The 18789-nt window shown below is 45.6% G+C and overlaps 1 protein-coding gene and 1 long non-coding RNA gene across 7 annotated transcripts in view; one reads left to right on the top strand and one right to left on the bottom strand.

The window, feature by feature from the left end:
- GAB3 (GRB2 associated binding protein 3) overlaps positions 1-18789 on the bottom strand; it is an 82614-nt gene that overhangs the window by 27219 nt on the left and 36606 nt on the right. The window lies entirely within an intron of this gene.
- On the top strand, positions 7949-14778 carry LOC142603384 (uncharacterized). Its single transcript, XR_012837306.1, has 3 exons — positions 7949-8296; positions 8701-14203; positions 14339-14778. It is a non-coding gene; the product is annotated as an uncharacterized LOC142603384 (long non-coding RNA).

Here is an 18789-nt window from a genome sequence, read left to right as displayed (position 1 = left end):
CCACGAGCAAACCTATTATGTGCTGAAAAAACAGCTAGCTGTTAAACAAGGTCAGAATGAGTGCTGAGCGCCTGCCTTGAAAGGTTTAGCCAAGGACCTTTATCGCTCACCTTCTGTCTGAGGACCATGTTTTCATTTGTATGTACAAAATATCCAGTATCTGTAATCTAAATAATTAATGAGAGCACATACAAGCTAAATGAGGTAAATTGGCCTGAAATATAATTTGTCCTGTGGGGTTTGAATTTTTTCTGGTTTTAATAACAAAACACAGAAGAGCCAACAAACTCGAAATTCTTTACCAGCTAATTTAATGCTCACAACTCCCCCATGAGGGTAATCTTCATTTTACAGAATGCAGCAAAGGGGATGGCAAGGAGAAGCAGAATGTACAGTGGATATCTACAGATTCCTGTGCTTCTGGGCAAAGGACATGTCCTTGTCCTCATCCCCAGGCCTGCCCTGGGGAGGTCTGACACTGAAAGAAGAGTTTAAGAGCTCAGTGATGGGGAAGACTGGGAAAGGTTGGAACATTTTGGGGTTGCTCTCATCCTGCAAACTCCCCTGGAAAGAGAAAACAGGAAATCCCACAAGAGAAGGGTCTGGCATGCCTTCCCTCCTGCAGCTGGCTGAGGGCTGGCAGCGCCTGTGTGCACAGTGCTTCTCCCGCTACTCACTGCAGTTCTGCCACCTTGAGCTGCAAGGCATCCCTGGGGCCACAAAACTAGCAGAGCTGCAGGATAACAGTCCCACAGGAGTGCCAGCACTTGACACACAAGTTTTCAAAGCTTTTTTTAAAGAATAATTTTAAAATATTTTTTTTGGGGGAAAAAAAATTAGGCGGAACTTTATAACATTTCCTATAAATGACCTAAAAGAGGAAGTTAAAATTCATATGTAGACAGGTTTGTAAGCAGCTGATGTTCAAGCCCATTAAGACCATCTAAGTTAAGAGAGTCTCCCCGGCCTGCACAGAGCAGGAGGTGTTGGGACTGCAGACTACGGTTCCTGCAAGAGGGACCTATGTGTTGGGAAGGAGTCCAGGACCAGCTCCCAGCAAGCATCCTTGTGTTCAAAGAGCTGAGGACGTTGTTGGGAGCTCTTTACGCCACTCTATCGAGAGAAAAGGGCCAGCCCTGTGCAGCTGGTGCTCCTTGGACTGTAAGACCCTCGCAGAAGGGCTCATGCCTTCTGCTCTGCAGCCTGCATTGCTCGGTAATAGCGCTCAATAACTCACTCGCAGAAATCTGAGATGAAAAAGACCTCTTAAACCACCCAGCCTGCCTCCCAGCTGGAGTTATGGTTTTGCTATTTCAGTTGTGGCTGTTGGTTTGCAGCTCCCATCAGCTCAGCATAATAAACCTCTCCCTAATAAGGCTGCCTGCTTGTCCCTTCCAGTGTGTCCCCATGCAGGGCTCTGGGAGCAGCTGAGCTCATTGCCCATCACACACTGGTTTAATGCTTCTCTTGGATTTTTTTCTCCCTTGCTGTCTGATTTCCCTTATTTTCTACTCAGATATCACAAACTTCTTTGCTGGTGAGAGGCTGAAACTCATGGTTTATGGTCGGGAAAGAAAAATCAATAAATATTCAATTTCAAAGAGGAATACTTCTCCCTTAGGGCCTTCCTCTGCCTCCACAGCCATGCAATTCTATTTAACCTAGAGAATAGAAGGAGAAATTTTCTGCAGCAGTTTTTCTCCCTTTGCTTGGGTGCCTGGAAGCTGAGGTGCATTCTTCTGGGTGCTGGAAAGGCATCAGCTCTCCCTTCCCCTGCCTGTTCATGCCCACTACAGCTTTGTTTTCTTAAGGTTAGGGCTCAGCTATAGTGGGAAAAAGCTCTGAGCCAACCAGTGTTCCCATACAAAACAACTTTCAACACAGACCAGCACAAATGGTCGGGCTCATCCTGTGCAAAGGACCATCACACAACAGTTCAGGACAGACTACAGTGTAACACTGTATTTCCATCTGCTAAGTCGTGAGTCATTTATTGAGTCACTTGTCTTTCTGACTGTGGTAGTTTCAGTATGACTCTAAATGAATCTTGTTTCAAGAAAGTCAGCACGAGTCTTCCTTGGAGGAGATGCAACGGGTACATGGTGGAAGGGGAAATACCTTCTTCCTTTCAAGGTGATACAGATACATTAATTGACTAAAAATACTAACCAAAAAATTTCCTGCGCTATAAGTACAATGCAAGCTTTGTAATAAAGCATCTAGGATGACGTGCTGTAGAAGGAGAGAGGTTTCCTTTGTTTCTGTTTCTCACAAAAAGAAGCTTGTGGTTTGTGAAGAAAAAATTACACACACTGAAAAAAGGAGAAAAGGTCCCAGAGCTGTGTGTTGCCTGCTAACCTACACACATTCCCATTGCCTGGTCTACTCCTAATCCATAATATTTATGGTGCTTTACATATACAAACATCTGCAACAGAATGAGTCATTACTATTTCATAAACACGCAGATTCTTTGTAAACCTAATGGGTTCGTTTGGGCATGAAGGGTCAAAGTCATAGTGACCCAAAAACTTGGGAGTTCTAAATTCTTAAAAACCTTGTGGAAGATAAGAAAACAAATTCTGGAAGTAAAATTAATAACACCACTACTGCATTTTGCGGAGGGCGGAAGGAGGCAGATGCTTGGATAAAGAAATGCCATTTCGCTCATGTCCCCCAACCTTTAGTAAGAGCAGCAAAGAAACGAGAACTGTGCTTCTCACAAACATTTTGATTAGAGGTTTCCCCTGAGGACACTGGCAAGTTGACAGAGCATCTCCTTGCTGCTCATGCAAGTAGGAATTGCTTGACAAGATGCTGCTGGCTGGAGCGGAGCAGCACTGCTGTCCTCTTGTCGCTTTCTCCGTGGCTCCTGGCAGGTGGGTGTCAAGGGGCTCTTCCACAGGAAAGAAATGCCAGTGCTGCAGTCATGCCCGCTGGATGGGTCCCTGAGCTTTGCAGGGAAAGATGCTGATGGGGCATCTCATCCCACAAGATCTTGCTGTGGGGAAGAATTCCCTGGCTTTGCAACAAACCCTGCCACACCAGAAAAACACCATGGCTCCATGTTGCCTGGGGTGGGACTGAAATGCGTCAAATGGCTTCACGGCGCTGCCTGCCTGCCCTGCCCTGGGGCACGGGGTGCAGGCAGGACCGGACTGTCCCTGCCAACGCTTCACAGAGCTCTCTGCTTCCTAGTGTCCTGCAGCTACAGAAATGCCTCTGGGCCGATAAAGCTTTACCTTGAAATCCATAGCAACAAAACACAGAAGAAGAGACAGCAGGATAGCAGTCCTAGTTCAGTGGATTCATCTAACAGTGAAATCCTGACACAGGCATGAAGTAAATAAGCTACCCTCCCCACTGTCAGCCCAGGGCACGACTTCTCTATTCTTCCTCCTATTTTGACAGCAGTGGTGCTGAAAGCTTGGAGCTTTTCTTGTTAACAGCTGCCCTGCAAGTATGTGCAGGTCCCTTTGAGTTCATTTATAGAAAGCATAAGGATCAGCCATTCTGAAATTACAGCTAACTGCCACCACAGGGCAGACACCGAGCCGTGTCCTGGAGGGCTGCACCTCCCAGGGAGAGACTTGTGCCCAAGTGGGGTTTGTCAGGAGCACCAAGCGACCAGGGCCAGCCAGCAATCTCGACAGATCTGCAGGGCGCCAGTAAAGAGACACTAGTTGATATTAATAAATAAATATAAATAAATAAATAAATAAACTCCCCCACTGCGCTTGGCTGTGTTTCATTGGGACTACCAAGACGGTAAAGACAGTCTCACGTGCTTTCAGGAAGCAACCGAAATATTTGTGACTCGGCATCATTATAAAGCAGTGCCCAAAGAGATCTGGAGAACCGATGAAAAATCAAGCTAAAGGAAAAGAAAGCCAGCTGCGGTGCGAGATCCACACGAGCTCGGGAAGCCTCCAGGTGGGGCAGAGCCTGGGCAGCCACAATGCCCTTAGCACGGCCGCAGTCCCGGGCTGGCCACCTGCAACCGGGCTGCCAGCGCTTCCACCGGGCCACCACCTCTCTCAAAATAATCCTGCGATGGGTGAGCAAAAGCCTCGGGTGGAGGGAGGCTGATTTTGGCCTTGCCCCTGCCCGGGGCAGGCAGGCGGACCCCGTCCCACCTGGATCCCTGCATGCTGCAGCCCGAGCAGCCGTGACGCCGGGTGGGGGGTATCAAACTGCTGGGGCGGCCAGGGGTGGACATTGCCTCACATCGTGAGCATCCTCGTACTCTCTGTTTCATTTTGTCTTTTTCATTTTTAACAGGGATGTAAAGTATGTGGCAGCTCAGAGTAGAGGTCCCAGCAAAGGCAGCATTGAAATGATCTCCTCCCACCAAGAGCCCTCCTCTCCTCTGGCACATGTTTTCCTTCCTGAGGGCAGGCACAGTGAAACATTAATTCCTTTAAACTGACCCCCAAATTACACCTTCTGACTGCTGCTACATTTTTTCAGGCATTTAAGCTCCCTGACAGTGAAGACTTACAGGCAGGACTCTTTACATGAGGATGTTTACAGCCTCGCCAGCTAGCCAAGAGTTTTAGTTCCATATTCCCTCAAAGCAAGTTTATGTGTAATATCTAAAATGACATTATTATTATCATCCTGAACGCAGCTTAAATTTCTGGAGTGGTTTTTTTCATCTTTAAATTCTAAAGCACTTGACAACTGTTACCTGCTCATTACATGCCACATATGTTGTGATTCATTCACCTGCCACAGGGATACACCTGCCTCTGAAGTAACGCTGCGTTCCTGATAATCAGGATGCTTATCCGTACGCCCACAGGTATGCAGTCACATCCGTGCGTTTGGCTTCGACCAAGCTGTGGTGCAACTTCTCCATCTGAAATCCTTATTTACCTGTTTAACGTGGCAGAGGTCGATGGACAGAAAAACCGCTGGTCTGGCTTAGTGCCACTCCTCTGGTCAGTCAGAAAATAAAATTCTGATTTCTCAGGATGCAGGATTGGGCTCTTCACAGAAACGAGTTGAGAACAGGGAGAAAGGAGAAACACATGTCTTCCTGGATTTAACAACAAAACTTTGTTTTCTGTTAGTGGGAAAGGTGCCACTGAAACCAACCTCATGCCGCAGGATAGGGATTCCTACTGTTACATGAAAACTACTTGTGTAAAATGGCCTGGAAACCCAGGGCGGGCAGCGCTGTGAAGCCATTTGACACATTTCAATCCCCCCCAGGTTGTTTAAGGAACAACAGTTCTGACATGCAAATGCTGGGTATAATCATCTGCTAGATGACTGAAGCTATTTAAGTCTCAGGCGTTTTCAGTAATTTCTGGAAGCAAGTGTAGGAAAATGTATATACCAAAGGGACTTAAGTTTGGACAAATTTTGAGCAAATTTGCTAAACTAATAGCTTTTATGGAAGGACTCCAAACCTGCTTTGCTAAGGAAAGAAACAGAGTCAGGGCTAATCCCCTTTCTTCTAACTCGCATGCACGATGTAAATACAGATGTGCAAAGCAGTTAAAGACCAGAAAGAACTGCCTGGCGATTGCGCCCTGCCTTGGGCTATCGGGAGTCCCTCTCCCCCTGTTTTACTCGGAACTGGCAGTTTTCTCAGTATTCTTTACACAAACAGAACAAATTTTGCTGTTTCACCTTGTTAACTGAACATGTGGTGTGAGGTCAGCAACAGTCACGCAGCCTATCTATAACTGTCTGTGCTCACATGATGCGACGGCTCTGAAGAGAAGGAACATAAACAGGAAATTGGGCAAAGTGACTCTTTTAGTAGGGGACCACAACACCATTTTTCTTAATTTTATTTTTTTTTAAACTAAAGCCTTCAACAACACCCTGTCAGATCCCATGAAGAAAACCAGAGTAGCCCACAGGATCAGAATAAAAGCCGCAAATGTTTACGCTGTAACACTTTTGCCTGATCATAACAATGTGGTTCAATGTAGGGAAATAAACCCGCGTTCAGGGTTTTGCTCAGCAGCTCAGCTGATCTCTCAGCTCGGTGCACGCAGGAATAAAAAGATGTATGCTCCACATCCATTTCTTTCCAGATCTGGATTGTTCTTTGTTACATCCTTGTTGAATTGACAGCTACACGCTGCAAAGGCTTTGACCTTTGCACTTCATTTCACTCCTAAAATTGCCTGGAGAAAGGAAGTGTGCAGGAGGCACGGAGAAAAACAGGGAGGAGGCGCACATGTGTGGGAGGACTTGTCTTAGAGAACAGGTCACAGTTGTTGAAGAAGCAACCTTTGTGGACATACGTACAAAGACAGAAAGAAAAATAGAAATAGGTCCAATATCCTAACAGCAATTATCTAGTATGCAGATGAGCTCTGGACTTAAGCATGTGGAGGGAGGCACTGATTTCACTGCATGCTCCTAGCTATAAAGACTCTGAAGATCTCTGCTGGGATCTGCACGTACTGGCTTGAAATCAGTCCCACGGGAACCACCCGGACTCTGCGGTGACATTTAAACTCCACTGATGCAAATGGCAAAGCTCCCATTTGCTCTGAGGGGGCCAGGTCCTCCTCTTGATAGGAAGCTCTGAGAAATGCAGAGATTCCCAAAAATGGAAACACGATATGAAGAAATTATCTGAATAAAGAATATCTGCCTCTGGACTGACGAGGAGCCTTTCTATCAACCACATCAGAAGATGAACTCTCCCTTCATGGTTCTAGCCTGGTTTTTGTGGGTTACACATAGGCTGCCCTCAACACCGCATTTTCTCCAGCCAGAGAGCAAGCATCTCCTGGTGGCTTCAGGCATGGTAAAAGACCCTGTTTGGGGGGAAGGCAGGCTCCCCCCATAGCTGTCAACCTGGCTGGGCCTGGACAGGGCAGGTGGCATGCAGCACAAACACCGACCGGCTCTTACAGCAGAGCCAGTGGGGCATTTCGGCTGCCAGCAGCGCCGCTGGCTTCAGAGGACTGGACCGTACCCCCCGAGGCTGGGCACCGTGGGCAGGCTGCCCGGTCTCCGGCGGGAGCAGAGAGTGTCTGGCACATTGCGAGGGCTGTCAGAATATGACCAGTAAATGAATTATGATGAAATAAGCTGGAATTTGGAAAGGTCTGTAATCATCACAGAAATGCAATTCAAGAAATTGGGTCTCTCCAGTCTGAAACTGGAAACAGTCCTGGGTGATTCAGATGCTCAGCTGAAGCCAGTCATCACCGGCCAGATTCCCTCACTGAATATTTACAGAAAACAAACCAGATTATAAACTATGAGTTATTTGTCAGGCCTATTTTGTAAATATTATAATTGCATTAAAGAGTACACTAAGAGTGTGGGTAAGACACAAACCAAAACACATGGTGAAATGCATTGGATGAAGTCTGTCCCTATATTGCATATATGTAAGCCTGAATGCATCTTACTGGTAGGTATATTAGGTGGCCCACGCTAGCTCTAGAGGGGTTGAGCTGAACCTCAGCAACACTGAAGGAGGCTAGAAGTGCTCAATATCTCGTTTTACACCCATTTGCTCATTTCAAAGTACAATATTAGAAAACCAGCTACGCTAAGGAATTAAAACAATCTATTTTGATTGCAGTTCTGCTGTTTTCAGCTGTCTTCTCATCAACTAAATTGTGTTGGTTTACCCTTAAGTATTCTGCTAGGCAGTGTTACATTTCCAGAACTGGGTTTTCTTCTTTAAAAGCTGTCTTAAATTAATCTCTGCTTTACACTTAACAGGAGGCTGAGCTGGCTTTTAAACATTTTTAGAATTATTTTTTCATTTGCCTTAGTTTGTGGAAAAGTGGTCATCACTCATATGGCTCGTAATATACAGCATCCACTGCCTGTCATTTTTTATTTTAAAATACATAAATGTTAGGAAAAATATAAACAATGCTCCCTGTGCCAGGTTTTCTTTTGTTTGTTTAAGAATTCTCTCTGACTTGTCAGAATTCTTTTTTTTTTTTGTTGCCGTTGTGCCTTCAGTCTTGTCCGAGAAAACAGGGTTTTCAGAGCTAAGGATTTGAAGAAATAACACCCTGTGAGCGCCGCTTTCCTTCACATCTTAGGTGCATTTCACAAAGTCAGCTGGTTAAAGTCAGCTCGAGTATCCAAACATTCATCATGTAAACTTCCCATGCTTAGGAGATAACTGCGCATTTCTCCGCTCCGCTGTGGGAAGGCGATGCTGCCTGTGAAATTCTGCAGATCTGCGCTTTTTTTCTCAGTGTATCGTTTCATGCTCTGCCTACCTCACACCGACCTGTGGAGCACAATGCTCAGACCTTTTTCTTTTCACCTTCTGGGACTGATCTTTCCAATCGTGAGTCACATATACGTTAAGTTTTTTCAGTTCCCTGTTACTGCTACAACTTTTGTCGCAACGTAAAGACATCTATGTGCCCTGGGCTGGCATACCCTGTATAGCGCTGCTATAGAAAAAACTCAGCCTGGCAAATAACGTACTAACAGCATATTTAATGTTTATCTTAATTTGCATGACTTCTCAAACTTCCCTTGCTGAACCAAACGATGAAATCACAACATGTTCAGAAATATTAAATCATTTCCTCAACATCTGAATATAACGGGCTGCAAAAGGAAAACAATTACATTTGGCACATTGCACGCTTTATCCTTAACACTCCGAATCCTGGTATCCCTTCGTATTTACGGGCTGATCACAGCGGCATTAAAAACAACTATGTGCCATGATTTATTTCTTAGGAAATCCCCTGGACTTGCCAAACACCAGCTTTGCCTGGACAGCCTGGGTTTCAGGTGGCCACAGCAGTGCACAACCCAGACAGCAAGAAAAGAAGTGCTCATTTCTGCAGAACCCCAAGGATTTCACATCCAGAGCGGTTCATTGCTGTGAGGTGACCGATGGCACGATGACATGTCTGTGATATCAATGTCGTGACAGACTAGAGTCCCGGAGCAGCCCAGGCTGGAGGGAGCTGGCAAGCCTGCCCTTGCATGCTGTCTGGCTCCTCAGCCACGGCCAAAATGTCCAGGTTCCTCTGTGAAGCTGCAGCTTGCAAAAGGATGGGCAGGCTTTCCTGAGCAGGTGCCTTCTCTTTGGGGTTACGTTCGGCCAGTTGTCAGTATTTTGTAATGCAGATTTTTTTTGCGAGTACAGCAGGAGTAAAACTCTCTGCCAAACTCCACAAATAGTGGAACAATTTGGGAGTAAAAACAGATTTCAGAAATAAAAGTTCAGCTTGATCTATTGGGAACAATGTGCAATTAATGTGCTCAGCAATATCTTAAATATGAGCAATGTGGGAGAAGGGTAATAGCTCCCTTTCTATCATTTTTCAACCTGTCAGCACACTAATCTATGAAACAGCAAAAGCCAGATTCTTAGTAAATGTAAACTGGTAAATGCGGTTGAAGGCAGTGGTGTTGTGCAGCTTATCCGGATCTTATTCTTTTTTAAACCATAAAACTATCAGAAGAGTATGTGCTTGTGGGATGGTGAAATAGGATCAATGTTACTGTTACAAAAGTGAGGATAATGAGCCAGCTGGGTTTTTCCACAGTCATTTTCAAAACTACAGAGTTTATTTCTGCTTTTCTGCAACTTCTTCTCTATCTCTTCTCCTCCCTTCCCTATCCCCTTTTTTGTGTTTTTTTTTTTTTGTACTCTGAGCTACACCCAGAAAATGAGGTCACCAAGGAGCAGTAAGGATGTGGATGCAGCGTGTGACTGCATCATTTTCTGCGTGTGTGCTGCCGGCTGCCTCCCCGCTGCACGCCCCGGTCAGGGCGGGAGCACCAGGGCTCTAGGGAGGTGGCGAGGGAAAGGACCGGGGAGGAGGAGAAGGCATCCAGACTGGACTGCTGCTGCGTGGGGATGTCCACTGCCTCTGCTGCTGGCGCTGAATGAACTGGCATTGGAGAAACACATGGCATCGGTGCTCCCCAGAGGTGAACGGGGTGCTGCTGCAGGGAGGGGTGCCTCCCAGTGCCCTCCGGGTGTCTGCAGCTAAAGAAATGAGGGATCCTTCGGACCCAGGCTGCTATGCCTTCACAGCCCCCTGCGCCTTGGGCAGCCCCTCATAGCCAGTCACGGCAGGTCAGTGCCACCAGCTCTGTGCAACGGCCACCTACGTGTCTTCTGCCCTGGTCTACATATCTGTACGTTTGCTCCCCCTGTGCCCTGAAATGGTGGGAGCATCTGAAGTACATCTGGGCCACCTGAAGCACATCTGGCTCTAGCCCTGGTGAGGCTGCAGGGACGACGCAATCCCAACCAGCTGGAGAGGCCACGCGCTGCGTCGGGGTGAAGGGCCCCCTCTTGACCTTGGTAATGACCACAAAGTCTGCATTCTGCTTTCCTCTGATGGGAAGGGTTTGTTAATTGGTCTTAAAACCATACCTCGCCCAGCCCAAACTTCATAAATCTTCAAAATTGAAAGTTTACAGTCCTCTGCATAGTCTGCAGTGCTTGCATATGCTTCAGAAGGAAGCGAATGTGCTAACATGACGCTGTCAACTTCAACTGCAAAACAGGAGCTGAAGTGAAATTCAGGCAGGCTTGGAGTTCCTCTGCTGATTTTTGAAATCATGTAACCTCATTTTCAGTTTTTAAGTGGGTTTTATTGCTTCTAATCCCATAGGAGAGATCCATGAGGACAGAAAAACTAACAGCAGAAATGCCAGGGCAGCCTTTTACACTGCAATCTACTCAAACCACAAAGTAGACACATCATAAAAACTCCAAATTCTCCATAGATAGAAACATTTCCTGATCAGCTGAATGTGCAAGAGAGTTAATCCACAGGGCTCTCCTGCCTGTGTGGAGGGCACTGTGCTCCCCAGCCAAGGACAAATTTTCCTCCTCCTCCCACCAGTGATGCTGCCGCCGCAGAATAGTTAAGTAACTGAAGGTTTGTGCCTAAAAACTTGCTTTCAGCTTGCATGAAAGAGTGCAGATCCTTGACAGTTGATACCGTCACATGGCAAAGAAACCACTGCTCAGAGCATTTGTCTTTGAGGGTGTGGAGACAGATTTACACCAAAGAAACTGTATGAAACATCCTCGGCTCTGGGCCGAACCCACAGTGTTCAGTCTATCAGAGAAAAACAAGTAAGACTTTCCCTGTTGCTGCCCTCACTTGAAACGTGGTGTTCGGGAGCTGTGCAGATCAGCTCAGCACTTTTCATAAAGAATGCAGTATCCTGGAGGAGAGTAAGCTGTCTGGCATTGGTGGGGAGTAGAGCTTCGAGGTTTTTCAGCAAGTGATTAAAACACATTTCCAGTCCAAGCGAGGTACCTGGGTGCCAGCAGGTGACAGTGTGCCACACCAGCGAGGACAGCACAGCTCACGGCTGTGTTGGCACCAAGGCAGACCTTAGCCACCATTGGTTTTAAGTGCTGTTCTCTATGGCTCTGCACACGCGCACAGGAGCTGTAGGTCACTGCAGGTCTCTTTTTTTAACAGGTCTCAAATCCACTTCTATTTTGGCAGGCAATGTTTTACCCCCTGGTTCTGCTATTTAAGACTCCTGCCTGGTTAATTTAGGAGCGACAGCATGTGGGTATCACAGGCCTGTTAGCGCTTGTAGGTAGTGATGGGAGAAAGGATGAGGGCTGTGTTTAAACAGCGGTCGTTTCAAGAGTGTTTATGTCCTAGGAGCAAAGCAAAAGTAGAGCAATAATAAGTGCTTTCAAAGGGAGAGTTAAAGTGAGAGCTACAAAGGGAGAGTAGGGGAGCCCCAAATGGGCAAGAAAATTGGAAGGACAGGAATGGGAGGAGCAGGAAAACTGAAGGAAGAAGGACAAATAAAAAACGAACTGCAGGGATCATACAGAGAAAGGACTGGGCTCTTCAGCTCAGTGGGAAGAACCTTGGTAAGGAGCAGCTCGGTCCCCAGTGGGTCACACAACCACAACCTGCAGAGTGCTGATAGCAAACCCCTGCCCCAGGGATGAGGGAGGTACAGCCGGCACTGGCACAGCAATCCTCCCAGCTCCTCAGGCAAGGGTTTCTTAAAATCACACCCAAGTTTTTACTATGGGTGGAGTAGCCCCATCATGCTCTGAATCATCAGGCCATGGGCTGGCCATTGTATGCATTGTTATGAGGTATCTTCTTTGCTAAAGCCAAGCAGAAGAGCCAGGGAAGCAACAGGAGGGAAGAGGCCGTTACTGAAATCCTATGAGAACAGTGAGGAATGATGAAAGGCTATGCCTCATGTCCCTGCTTTGATTGCAGGAGCAGCCACTGCAACAGCAAAGTGGCCAAGTGCTGTGTGGTGGGAATGGCCAGGCCAGGGCAGCTCAGAGAGCTGGCTCTGGAGCACCTGGCTGCTGCTGAAGAATTGCAGAGAGCCCTAGAAACCTCCTGTTTTGCCAGTACACTGCAAGCAGAGGGCAAGAGCTAATCAGAACTTGTGCTAATTAATTATTGCTGGGAGAGGATGGGGATGTGGCTGGACGCCAACAGTAATATGGTAGGCGGGATCAGAGGACTCTGCTGACTCCCAGACAAAGTCTGCTTTGGTAACCTGCTAGTTATGCTTTCCTTCTTCCTTCTCCTGGGGTTTCTTGCGGACTGACACAGCCTGTGAAGCCCTTTCGGAGCCCCAGGCACCTCCACCTCCTCCTGGAGACGTGTGGGCAGGAGCCACCAGGCCTGCCAGGAGGGCAGAGCCCTGGTGGGACGCAGCCGCTGGGCTGTCGCTCCCCTCCGCTCAGCCCCGCCGAGGCGCTGCAATGGCTAGGGCTGCTATTGCTGGCAGAGCTACAGCCTGGTGTTTTTTGACCTTTTACTCTTCCAGAGATAGAAATGGGATTTGTCTGAGGCTTGGAATAACTTCCTGCGATTGTGCTGGAGAGGGCTAGTCTGGCTTGCTAGATAGCTGTGTCTGTCGGCCTGGCTTAGGAACGGAGAAAGCCTCTGTGCTGTGACTAAGCCGAAGACAGATTTAAAGATGCCAAAGACACCACATGTGCCTTAGAGAAAAATAAGCTGATAGCACCCTACATTGTCTCCAGTAGCACAACTGGGCCTGGGCTGCTTCTGAGTTTCGGCATTAGCCATTACTGGAGAACCGCTAACAACCCCTAAAGCAAATGGTGTCTGTATATTGATAGTTATTCCTCAGATGCTAACTTATAAATCCTCTCCAGATCAGTGGAGTATGTGTGTCTGCATGTGTGGGAAAGTAGGTAATGGTCTGGAAATTGATCCTTTGGGATGATGAGAGCAAGTAATAGTTGTGCAAGCTTCCCCCTCCTCCTCCTCCGGTTTTCCTCTGCTTCTGGAGCCAGCACAGTCAGTAATGCTGGGCAGATGCCGAGGCTGAGGTGAGGGAGGACTGCTCTGCTTTCCCTGCATCTTTAACAGTCTCCTGCATCTTTTTTGTTACATCTTTAACTGACTTTTAACAGCCTTTGAAAGTGACATTGCCAGGTCAGATGTTTTCAGCACAACTGTTTGGCTGAAGAGGAAGAGGAGCCTCATAACCTTTGCTAGGCTGGTGGGGGGACACCTGGAGAAAGGCACTAGACCGCTCTCTTGCCAACCATGAAAGAAGTTATTACCTACAGTCTGACAAACCCCTGCATCCCTGGGAATCCAAAACCGGGCTAGATGCAGGTATGGTATTGTAATACTTGTTGATGGCCTTCGTCCATGACCCTGTTGCACTAGACAAAAATACTAAAACAAAAAAAAGATGGGTTTTGATCCAAGGAGTTTACAGTCACTACTAGTGCACTGGAATTTGTAATGGTGCTTGCAAGAGCTCCAGTTGCTCCCAGGTAAGTAAAAGCCATCCTGTGCAACCAGGACACGCTCCATCTTAAGCCCTAGATAAAGCTTTTACCTAACTGTTTGGCACTTTAGCTGTCATTACTGTTCTTCCACACACCAGCTCTGACACATGGTGCTACTGCTGGTAAAGGCAAGGAAGGACCTAACCTAGATGGTCTCTTGTCCTTCAGCAAATCCGTTGGGAGCTCCCAAAGAATTAAGGAAATGTGTTCGCAAACAAAGGCTTTTCAAAACAAGCTTTTAGTTGTTTCTTGTATTTTACTCATCAGTAGGCAAAATCACTACGTACAAGTCGTGTGTGCTACTGTTTTCCTGTGTGACTCTCCCGCAGAGTGGCTGCTTTCTTAAAATTTGGAGTAGGAATGATCTTGGCCTTGTACTGATATTCATTTGAACAACTGAACATATATCACCTGGTCGGCAGGATCCTTGGCTGAAAAAAGGTAATTTTGTACTCTTCTGTCCAACAAACTCCAGGCAGTGCCAGCTGGGGATCCCCTGGCACTGGGGAATGCTCAGGCCATAGCCAGGCCAGCCCAGCTATAAGCTCCGTCTCCTCCCCGGTCGTCTCTCTGCAGGTATTTGCTGCTGGCATCAGCCCTCCCTGCTTGGCACTGCTTGGACAGGACTGCAACAACAGCTCTCCCCACCTCGGCAGTTGGTGGTTGTATCTGTGCTGTTTCTGATCATGAGCGTGTTTCATGGTGGGTAAGAAATTAAAGGTTTGGCTCTTCCTGCCCAGCAAAAGTAGAGCTGTCCCAAAGCCAAGTCATGCTCCTGTTGCAAATAAGCACTAACACACAGGTTCAACGTACTTAACACTTCTATCCACGGTCACTATTCACAGGTTTTCAGCTTCAAGGGAATTCAGGTCTGTTATTGATATGTAACAACATATGTGATTTATAATATAATTGCATAATATGGTAAGAAGGGTAACATCATGCCTTTGAGCTTCAGTGCACAGCAGTTCTCTTAAATAGCAGAAGGAAGCGGTACTGGACTGTGCAGTTTATCAGTTTGCATTAAAGTTCTCACTCCTACACGTGTTTCACTTACTGCTTTCTAAATTGATAGTGTTGAAGAAACTGGAATTTTGTATTTGAAAATGTTTTTACAAAAAAAAAAAACCAGCAATCAAAACAGGGTGAAAAATTTAACACAGAAAAAACCCCATCTAGCTTATTTATAGGCAATTTCACATAATTAATTTTAAATACTTTTTTAAAGTTTTTAAATGCTTTTGTGCATTTTTACTGAATTCCCATTCCATTCAAATGCAGCTTGTTTCAAATCACGTAAAATAATCCCTGCTGGGGGAAAGAAAGCTTTCCACAATGGTACCTCCTTAATATCAAAAATATAACATAAAGAACATGAGTAATTGTATATTAAGCTACACAAATGCCTAGATATCTATGGATGGATATAGAGTATTCCTGTTAGCAAAAATAAGTGCCACGTTTATTCTACAAACTCCATTTAGCGGTAAATCATTACACAGCAACTAATGAAAGTGTATTTCAAGGAAATAAATGAAAAAGTATCTGTGGAGAAAACTGAGATTAAGAAATTATCATTTAATTCAAAGATTTCTACCTTCCCATTTAAATTATTATACAAATCAGTGATATCACTGTTCTACATGAATTAATGCTCTATATTGGAGAACTTTCTCAAGGTGATTGAACTAGTTTAGGGAAGTATCATGAAGGGAGCTGTTGAAATTAAAAATAAAACTACTACTATTGCCAGACTGAAAAAACCTTGTAGCCTGTGCTCAATGGTGTTGCACACCATGCTCTTTTTGCATCCTCAATCATGTACATCAAAACTGCAGTGACGGACCGTCACAGCATGGGGCATCTATTCGCCCACACTTTAAAAGGTATCTGAGGGCTGAGTAATTAGTCTTTCTCACCACACCTTAATTCCAACGATTCGACCCAATAATTTTGCTTGCTCTACAGTAAGAAGCCACCATACATCTTCACAAGGACCGTGAGAATAATGCAGGGTAACAGATTCTTTTGAGCTTCTCATATGCGTGGGTTTTGCCCTCTGCTCTCAATCTTAGCAGACTCTGAGCTGGTGACTACAGTTACAATTCAGACACATCTAGAATTTTATTTAAGAACAAATATGCAAATATGCCTGACATAACTTTATCATTAAAAAAAACAGGTCATAGTATATATGTAAGAGTTCACACTTTGGTGAGCAAGAGTAAACTAGGCCAGTGATAAGGGTGTCTATCTAGGCATAACATAATTCAGTGTGTAGGTGTGAGAGCAGTCTTACCAAAACCAACAACAAATCCCCAAAATAAACAACACCAAAAAAAGGATGTAAAACACTGCAGCTCAGCTCTCTGTAGGCTTTGGCTGTTTCTCTACTGTACCAGAAAAACAAAGCCCCAGAAGAGAGAGCCTGTTACTCAGACTTGCTTCAGACTTTACCTCTTTTTCTGCATGGTTTTGCTGCTCATCACGAAGCATCCCAGGCTTGTTTATTTTTCCATCCAGAGCTCTTCGTCCTCTGACACAAATGCAGATATGCACGCTACACTGCAATAGAAACCCAGATAGGCATCCCACACCATGGCACTGTGCAGTCCTTCCACATCAAGATGCTCTCTCATGGTAACAGACAAATTTCATGTCAGCAAAGATGTTAGATTATTCTGTATTTCTATGTGTATTCTCATGAAGTTCCTGGAATTCTTTGCAAAAAATGGTCTGCAGGTTGGCTACAGAGCTGAGAGCCCCCTGTCCCATTCCTGCAGATACACATCTTCTAATACTTCAACAATTATTTGCTTTTGTTGTTTGACCTAGTTCTAGGCTTGCCCACAGAGCAGGAAGCCATGCCACTGTAATGCCACTCTATCTTCACGTTGACGACAAACTCAACACGATCTGCTCTGTCTTCAGAGCAATCATCGTGGCAGGAGCTGTAAGCAGAAGCGTGAAATTCACAGTCGCTGGTTTTGCTAACTGAATCCCACAAAAAGTGATGTGAGATAAGGGCTGTTTGAGTACAGAGCAAACCAACAAACACCCTAGAGTGCTTTGATCCTGAGACTTCAGCACAATTAGAAAAGACTCTATCTCTCAAAAAGGATAAGTGCAGTAATTAACCTCCGAAATTCAACCTGACAGAAACTCTTCTGTTGCAGGCTGTTTCCTGAGGGTACCAAAAAAAAAGCCAAATCATTTATAACCAAATCATTTGCCCTCCAAGTTTAGATCCCAGTTCCAGAAGGTACTTAAGCACACGACTCGCAGCAAGCTCAGGAATAGTCTTTGACCTCATTTAAACTAAAATACTTTAAGGAATTGAACCCACGTTTTTGGGGGGCTATAGTCCGAGTTTTCCCTGGCATTTTCACTGCCCAAAGTCTGAGCAGTGCCTGGGAAGATAAAGTGAGAATCTTAACTCCAACTAATTGACGTGCTCCTATTTAACCATCTTCTCACTTCAAAGACAGTGAAGGTTTTCTTTCTGAAAAATGCTATTTCACAGTATGTATTTGAAACATACACATTGTGTATGGTACGAAACTGAGAGGACACTTCCTCTTCTAATGCAAAAGCCATGCACCACAGAGAGGCAAGTAAGCACCATACATCAATGTGTGCACGAGAGGTACATGGGAATCTTGGGTGTTGAACGTTGGATGCACGCTAATTTTGATTTGCAAGTGGGCCATGCAAAACCAGCAGGCATGATTAACCTCTCCCTGTCTGGGAGCTGTCTGGGACGAAGTGTCCCCGCGGTTCAGCAGCGAACACGAGGCAGGGTTTGCTGCTGCAAGTATTTCTTTGGAAGTGGTTGAGTCACCATCCCTGGAGGTATTTAAAAGACGTGTAGGTGTGGAGCTCAGGGACATGGGTTAGTGGTGGACTTGGCAGTAATGATTGGACTCGGTGGTCTTAAAGGTCTTTTCCAACCTAAACGATTCTATGATTCTATGATACAGGGATCTTGGAGTATGGGAGCTTGGACTGTATAAATAGAAGAGCTGTTTGTGCTCTGAGTAAGGAAGTTTAAATTTGACCTGCAACGAGCGTGTAAGGCTGAACAGAGGAAGGGCTTTCTCCACTGCTGTACTCAGAGCAATCTCTCTTTTGTCTCAAAGGCCACTGTGGCTATGACTCACACACAGCCATCAGACTATTAACACTTTTATTCCAACTAGTTATTTCTGGCTTTCGGCAGTCAAAATACCTAAATGCCCAGAGTGCTTCCAGTGTAACTATAGAAATTACAACAACAAACAACAGCAGCTCGACCCATGGGTCAGCTGAAGCCAAACTCTGAATCACACACTTATTTTTTACCTATAGTTATAAAAAGGAATTTAAGTCTGGACAACAAGGCAGTACATTTCCCAGGTAGCCAGAAGATGCTCAGCCAGACGAGCTCAGCGCAGATGCTGTTAAATGCTCACCCCTTGTACAGGAGATGCTGGCTGAGGGGTGGGCTCTGCACAGCTCCCTTGAATAACAGGCAGCCCCCAACCAGAATATCATCAGCCACGCTTTGTAAATCCACTTGAGGCTAATGGACTGTATGAATGTTGTGAACTGATCTTTCTTCTTCTATGTTTTCATAATCCATATGTTTCAGATAACTCTTTATAAGGTTTCTCACTATTCTTTTCTTAAGTTAGGAGAAAGATTTTGTTCAAGCTCTAGACGTCCTTTACACTTTCAGTCTTTCTATGCCTGTAGCAGCAGTCAGTTCATTATTAGCAGTGTCAGCAATTAGAAATTTCAAGTTGGAAGGGGTAGGCTCTTCTAGAAGAAGCCAGAATGCAGTCAAATTAATCACCTTGTGTCTTAAAAAGTTGACATTTTATTTTTAACCAAGATACATTTCCTTACGCAAGACTGCGTTGTGCGGCTGCTTCAGCACAATGGGTTTCTTCAACTGTTCTCCTCCTCTAAAAATAGTTAAAATTTACCACATATTTTGGTTTTTTATGGTATTATAAAGAAAGGCAGCTCACTAACCAAACACTTGC

Source organism: Balearica regulorum, chromosome 11 (genome assembly GCF_011004875.1).
Source record: "Balearica regulorum gibbericeps isolate bBalReg1 chromosome 11, bBalReg1.pri, whole genome shotgun sequence".
NCBI lineage: Eukaryota > Metazoa > Chordata > Aves > Gruiformes > Gruidae > Balearica > Balearica regulorum.
Note: the sequence above shows the minus strand (reverse complement) of the source record. Positions and strands in the feature narration are given on the sequence as shown.